We start from the raw sequence: 7,438 nt of genomic DNA, 5'->3' as shown, positions 1-7,438 counted from the left end.
GGACCTACCAATCCAGGGAGGGCTTCACTGTTGTGTGACTTACGCAGTTGGCAGGGCCTCATGCTTCCAAGGGTTTTGCAACTGGTTTATTGTTTTTTCTCTGTCTTAACAATCTTAACTTTTATTTTATAATTTTATTTTATTTAATCATTTTATTGGGAGCTCTTATAGATAGCATAACATTCCATAGATCCATCAAGCAGTGTTGTACAACTGCTACCACAATCAGTTTCAGAACATGTACTGTCTTCTTGAACGCTTGGATAACAGCTCATATTTATACTCTCCCTCCCCCACCTTACCCCCAAGGACCCCTTGTTTTTTACCGTATAGTAGTTTTATTTACATTTTTGCCATATCTTACACAATCCAATGTATTCATTCACATACAATTCTGTTGTTTGATCCCATCAAGTGGGGTTATTCAGCCATCAATGCTATCAGCTCCCTAGTTCCCCTTCCCCACACCCCTCTTTTATTCCCTCAGGGAGCCATTACTCCTATTATTGTTTCTGCGGGGTTATCTATGTTGGATTTCATGTACCAAGTGATCTTAATATACAAGTAAACAGACACAAATCTAACATGATTAATGAGATGACATGAATAAAATAAAAATCATAATAGTAAGGGAAAGAACTATTAAAGAACTAGAGGATAGTTAACATGGTTCATCAGTGCTCTACTGCACCTTGGATTTATCATCATTTCAGTGTGACCCTTTTGTGATGGATTGTCCAATTATCTTTTTTTTCCCACTGTGCAACCCACTTCATTGCCTTAAGCCCACTGGGTAAAGCCTGGTAATGGTTCAGGGTGACAGTTTGCTTTAGCATGGGGCACTGTGAGAGGCTCATGGGATCGGACCTGCCAAAATCCAAACCCATGCACATCTTATTTTTTAATCATTTTATTGGGGGCTCATACAATTCTTATCACAATTCATCCATCAAGCACATATGTCAAGCACATATGTACATTTGTTGTCATTGTCATTCTCAAAACATTTGTCTTCTACTTGAGCCCTTAATAGTGGATGCTCATTTTTCCCCTCCCTCCCCGTTCTACCCTCCCTCATGAACCCTTCATAATTCATAAATTATTATTACTTTGTCATATGTTATTCTGTCTGACATCTCCCCCCACCCTCTTCTCTGCTGTCCATCCCCCAGGGAGGAGGCTATATGTAGTTGGTTCCCCTCTTGTAGTTGGTTCCCCTTTGTACCCCACATTCCCTCTACCCTCCAGGCAACGTCACTCTCACCACTGGTCCTGCAGGAGTCATCTGTCCTGGATTCCCTGTTTCCAGTTGCTGTCTGATCCAACGTACATCCTCTGGTCTAGCCAGATTTGTAAGGTAGAATTAGGATCATGACAGAGGGGTGGGGGGAGGAAGCATTTAAGAACTAGAGGAAAGTTATGTTTCATCATTGCTACCCTGTACCCTGATTGGCTCATATCCTCCCCACAACCTTTCAGTAAGGGGGTGTCCAGTTGCCTACCGATGGGTTTTGAGTCTCCACTCTGCACTCACCCACATTTACAATGATGTGATTTTTTGTTCTTTGATGCTTGATACCTGATCCCTTCAACAGTTTGTGGCCACACAGGCTGGTGTGCTTCTTGCATGTGGGCTTTGTTGCTTCTGAGCTAGATGGCTGCTTATTTACCTTCAAGCCTTTAAGACCTCAGATGCTATATCTTTTGATAGCTGGGCACCATCTGCTTTCTTTACCACATTTGCTCATGCACACATTTTTTTTCAGCATTCATGTCAGGAAGGTGTGCATCCTGGGATGCCAGTTTAATAGAACAACATATTCTTGCATTGAGTAAGTGCTTGAGTGGAGGCCCAATGTCCATCTGCAACCTTAATACTTGGGTTTCCACTACATCTATGCTACTTCACATCAATTTGGTTGCTTGATTTTGACCTTCTGATAACTCTTCCCGTCGACATCTTAAAATCACACAGGCTGGTAATGCTTCCTCCATGTGGGTTTTGTCGCTTCCCTGGTAAATGGCTGCTTGTTTAGCTACAGGCCCTAAGACTCTCTTTAATAGTTGGCACCATCAGTTTTCTTTGCCAATTTGTTTATGCACCCATTTTTGTCTTCAGCGATTGTGTCAGGAAGGTAAGAATTAAACAATGCCACAGGATTAGAACAAACTGTTCCTGTACTGAGGTAAGATTTAAGTAGAGGCCCAAAGTCCCTCTTTCCTTGTTGCATTTGTTTATATATACATAGATAAACAAGTATACATACATTTATATGTGCACATACACACAAATATATGTTTTCTGTCTTTTTTTGTTGGAGAGAATGCACGTTTTATTTATTATTATTAATTTTAAATATATACATCATTTTATTGGGGGCTTTTACAGCTCTTATAACAATGCATACATCAATTGTATCTGTGAGGTTTCTCAAGTGGATAATACCTCAGTTCTTGGCTTTGCACGAGAATGCTAAAAGCTGGTTTGTAATCCAAGTGAGCTTTTATGAAGGAAAGGAGAAGTTTCAGGTTTTACAGTCTCAAAGGGTACATGCTGTTTCAGGGAAGCGAGACAAACCTCAGCAAGACTGCCCTGGGGTCAAAACTGGACACGAGCAACCCTTTGGAGCTGCTCACCACACCTGCAAAACCGAGGCCAGAGAAAGCTGCATGGCACGAGTGGGCCCTGGGGGCAGGGGTGTGTGTGTGTGTGTGTGTGTGAGAGAGAGAGAGAGAGAGAGAGAGAGAGAGAGAGAGAGAGAGAGAGAGAGAGAGAGAGAGAGGCTGTAGGCCCCGAATAGACCCAGCACGGGGGCATGTGGGTCCAGGCAGAGCCAGGCGGCACTGAGGGGTCCTGCAGAAGTGGTGCAGGTGCACCTCCTACCTCCACCTGCCTCTGAGCAGGAGCAGGGCAAAAAGAAGACAGCCTTCCCGCTGCCAGGGTGTTTCAAGTCTCTGACTGGGAAGGTGTGGTTGAAAGCACTGGTTGACCCCACTGGCTGATTTAAGCCCACCTGGGTCTAGTTTGGGAAGTCCCGTGTACTGCCCACCTGGCTTGGGACCTGAATTGGAGCATGCTCAGTTTGAGGGTCTTCATGGGTGGCCAATGCTCACCTGATTCCTTCCAAACCCCCTCCAGGGGGCCTGTACAGGCATGGGAGGGACACCCCCCTGTCCCTGTCTCTAGCTTCCTAACATATGAAGCACATTTGTGTATATGTTGTCATCGTCATTTTTGCAACATATTCTTTCTGTTTGAGCCCTTGGTACCAACTCTTCTTCTCCCCCTCTTTTTCTTCTCTTTTACTTTCTGCCCCACTATTATGTTTACCCATCATTCACCTCTCATTAATTCTTCTCACATACAATTCCATTGATCAAACATGACCAGAAAAGCTACACTTTCATCGCCATCGGTTTTAGAAAACTTACTAGTCCCCTGTACCCGTCTTTACTGGCTCACCACTCACCTCCCCCCACCCCTCCCCTCCCTTAACCCCCAGGAACTGTCCGTCCATTTGCTGCTTCTGTATCAATACCTATCCTCCCTATCTTGTACAGATAAACACCTGGAAAAAAACAAAACACAGTCACACGTCTAACAGGGATTCTGACATAGAACAGATAAACATCTCTCTGTTAAATAGAGAGAAGGTCATGTTATAAGCCATCAGCACATCCCCATTAATTTCAGGGTTACATATCCCAGGTTCTGTCTACCTAACAACACAATGGCCTTTCGGTCTTTGGTATTCATGTCCTAAAGGTGTGCATCCTAAAAGTCCCCACTGCGTAGTCAGGGATGGAGCAATCTAGACACCGCCCCTCCAGCCCCTGCTCTTATACCATTAGACTTTCAGTGTGGTCTCCGTGTGCATAGTCGATTCAGATGGGGTGGCTAGTGCTCCCCCTGGAATCAGAAGTCTACGATCAGGATCCTAGGGGACGTTGTGGCTTCACTCCCATCACCGGACTGTAACACCCCTCTTGACCTGCTCCTACGTGGGCGGGTCAGACTGGCTGCGCTCCCCAAGCTGTTACTTCCGGGCTGTCCTCTGTGGTGCTAATCTCTGTGGAGAGGACATGCAGTCTCTAGCTGGGGCCTGCGCTGCAGTCATCTCTGGGAACAAGCTGCTCTGAGCAGGAATGCCACCTTCAAGGTCCACTCTCACTCCCCTTTCCTGTGGAAATATAAACGATGCCCTCTCCTTGGGTGGGTTAGTGCTCTGACCCCCCATTGCCGTTGTTTTTCTTCCCCCACCCCACTGTGGATCTTAAACACATATAAGAGGTGAGGGGAAAGATGTTTTTCAGCACAGGTGCTATCTGCATCAGTTTTTGATAACATGAATCATTCCACATACATTTTGTTTGGGTCCTACAGATTACACAGCAAGCCCTAAATCTATCATCTCTATTTATGTATCTTCCTCTCTCTCTAGCATGCTTTCTAACAGTTTCTCTATTTCTTGTCTATCAATCAATAGCTTGGCCCATAGCAACGGAGCTTATGTTATTATTCCCATGTAAGGACTCGAAGACATAATTTCCTTTTTCCCTAAATATGTAGTTATTAGTAAAATCTAGGTTATAAAACTTCTAATATGACTATATTGAGTTATTTATTTTTAGCTTTCCCTTACCTGCTTAGCCTATCATGAGGGAGCCCTTTCTGTGCTGTGTAATGTAGCCGCTCTGTGCTGTCCACTGGTGAGACCAATGTGTCACTCTGTTATCAGCCAAGTGTGCGATGCAAACCTTGTCCAAAACCAAGGATGATGTACAACACATCACAGAAAATGCCTTCTGGTCCATCCCTACTCACTAGTACTTTTCAATAGAATGTTGTGTTATAAATTTATCCAATTTTCAGTATGAACTAGTACCCATTTATTGGATCCACAATCAACACTCCTGGAAGCAGCAGCCAAGAAAAAAAACAGCATATTACTTTGGGTAAATTGGCTGCAAAATTCCCCTTTGAGGCTTGAAGGTAAACAAATGGCCATCTAGTTCAGAAGCAACAAAGCCCACATGGAAGAAGCACAACAGCCTGTGTGGTCATGAGGTGTTGAAAGGATCAGGTATAAGGAATTATCAGAACACACAAAAAAAATCTTACCCTAGTGAATGAGGCAGGGGGTGCAGAGTGGAGACCCAAAGTCCATTTGTCAGCTACTGGAGAACCCCTTGCAGAGGGGTCTCAGAGAGGAGATGAGGCAGACAGGGTGCGTGATGTAGCACTGAAGAAAAATACAACTTTCCTCTAGTTCCTAAATGCTTCCACCCCCCCTCCACACCACACACACTACCATGATCAGAATTCTACCTTGAAAGTCTGGATGTACACTGGTAAAGATGGGAACTGGAAACACAGGGAATCCCGGGTGGAGGATCCCTTCAGGAGCAGTGGTGTGAGTGGCGATACTGGGAGGGTCGGTTGGAAAGTGGGAACTGATTACATGGATCTACATGTAACCTCCTCCCTGGGGACGGACAACAGAAAAGTGGGTGAAGGCGACGTCGGACAGGACAAGATATGACAAAATAATAATTTATAAATTATCAAGGGCTCATGAGGATCAGGGAAGCAGGGAGCAAGGACAAAAAAGAGGACCTGATGTCAGGGGCTTAAGTGGAGAGCAAATGTTTTGAGAATGATGAGGGCAATGAATGTACAGATATGCTTTACATAATTAATGTATGTATGGATTGTGATAAGAGTTGTATGAGCCCCTAATGAAATGATTTTTAAAAAATCCTATTTGAAGTGTGGAAAAACAAGGAAGTCATTTTGAGGACTAAGGTGCACCTGACACAAGCCATGGTATTTTCAACAGTCTCACATGCGTGTGAGGAATAAGGAATACTGCAAAAGAATTATTGTATCTGAATGAAGGTGTTGGTGAAGAATATTGAAAGTTCTGAGGACTGCAGAAGTACACACAAATCTATTTTCTAAGATGTAGAACCACAATGCTCTTTAGATGCTGAGACTTCACCTCATGTCCCGTGGACATGTTATCAGGAGAGACCAATCCCTGGGAAAAGACGTTTTACTTGGTGAAGTAATAGGTCATATTATAAGAGGAAGGCTCTCAAAGAGATGGACTGACACGATGGCTGCACCAATAGGCTCAAACAGAACAATTGTGAGGCTGTTGCAGGCACAGCTGTTTGAGTCTGCTGTCGCTAGGGTTCCTATGAGTCAGAACACAGGGAGTCTAACCACAACAATGTCACATTACATACATCTCACCCACCATCTGGTCTTTAAAGGCTTCTGCATTCCTGGAATCTAGATGTGCTTTAAGAAGCCCTGGTGGCTTATAGTGGGCTGCTTGTTGGGATGCTAAACATAACATCGGAAGTTCAAAACCACCCACTACTCCATTGGAGAAAGATGAGGTTTTCTACTCCTGTAAAGAGTGAGAGACTCAGAAACCCATGGGAGCAATTTTACCTCGTTGTATAGTGTTTCAATAAGTCAGAATCAACATGCTGGCAGTGAGTTTGAGAGATATCCTTTAGACTACTAGTCCACATTGAAGACTATTCATTAACTTTTCTCTGCCTTTGAAAGAATCTTAGGTGAAATTCTTCATCGTTACTATTGTACAAAAAATCAATGAAAGGCAACAGAAGAAGAAAGAACACAAAAGAGCATTTTATTGGATTTTCCCATGTTTATATGGTTTCTTAGTGTATTACTTCCAATTGTTGCTCTACAGATTGCCACAAACTTGATGATATTACATTTAAAAATAATTAAAAGAAGAGAAATCAATTTTATCACAGTTTCAGAGGCCCTAAATCTGAAAACAAGAGGGAAACAAAGTCATACTCCCTTAAACAGTCCCAGGGGAGGATCTCTATCCTTTCTTCCAGCTTCTAGTAGCTTCTGGCAGACTTTGGCTTGGGGCTTTATATGTATCAATTTCTGTTTCCATTTTCATGAGGCTTGTATATCTGAACTCCTTCGCTTTCTCCTTTCTAGGAACACTGTGAAGGCATTTAGGACTCACCTGCATAATCCAGGACAATTTTTTTAATCTGGAGATTTTAAGTTAATCACATCTGCAATGGCCCTATTCTCCCACAAACAAACAAACAAACAAACAAACAAACAAACAAAAGCTGTTGGAGCCAACAGACAAGTGGAACAGTCCTGAAAGGGGGCGGAGTGAGGATTAAGACAAAAAGAGAGACAGAAAGTATTGGGAGGGCAACAGTGAATACTGAAGCCATGAGTTTATTCCACATACTCCTTTTATCCATGCCGAAACAACCCGGGGTTAATTATCTCATTGTTAAGTAAGCACATTTGATACATATAGCAACTCTATCTTCTGCCAAGTCAGACATCCTTGAGAAAATTAAACCACCTATTTTCCCAGACTTTGCATACTTTCTTGTTCTTGACAGTCTGTTCAAAATG

The 7,438-nt window shown here is 43.3% G+C and overlaps 1 non-coding gene across 1 annotated transcript; it reads right to left on the bottom strand.

Moving 5' to 3' along the window:
- Window positions 1–756: 756 nt before the first annotated feature.
- LOC142447654 (small nucleolar RNA SNORA42/SNORA80 family) lies at window positions 757–889 on the bottom strand. The gene has a single exon (XR_012784319.1). It is a non-coding gene; the product is annotated as a small nucleolar RNA SNORA42/SNORA80 family (small nucleolar RNA).
- Between the last annotated feature and the right edge of the window lie 6,549 nt (window positions 890–7,438).

This window comes from Tenrec ecaudatus, chromosome 4 (assembly GCF_050624435.1).
Source record: "Tenrec ecaudatus isolate mTenEca1 chromosome 4, mTenEca1.hap1, whole genome shotgun sequence".
Lineage (NCBI taxonomy): Eukaryota > Metazoa > Chordata > Mammalia > Afrosoricida > Tenrecidae > Tenrec > Tenrec ecaudatus.
Note: the sequence above shows the minus strand (reverse complement) of the source record. Positions and strands in the feature narration are given on the sequence as shown.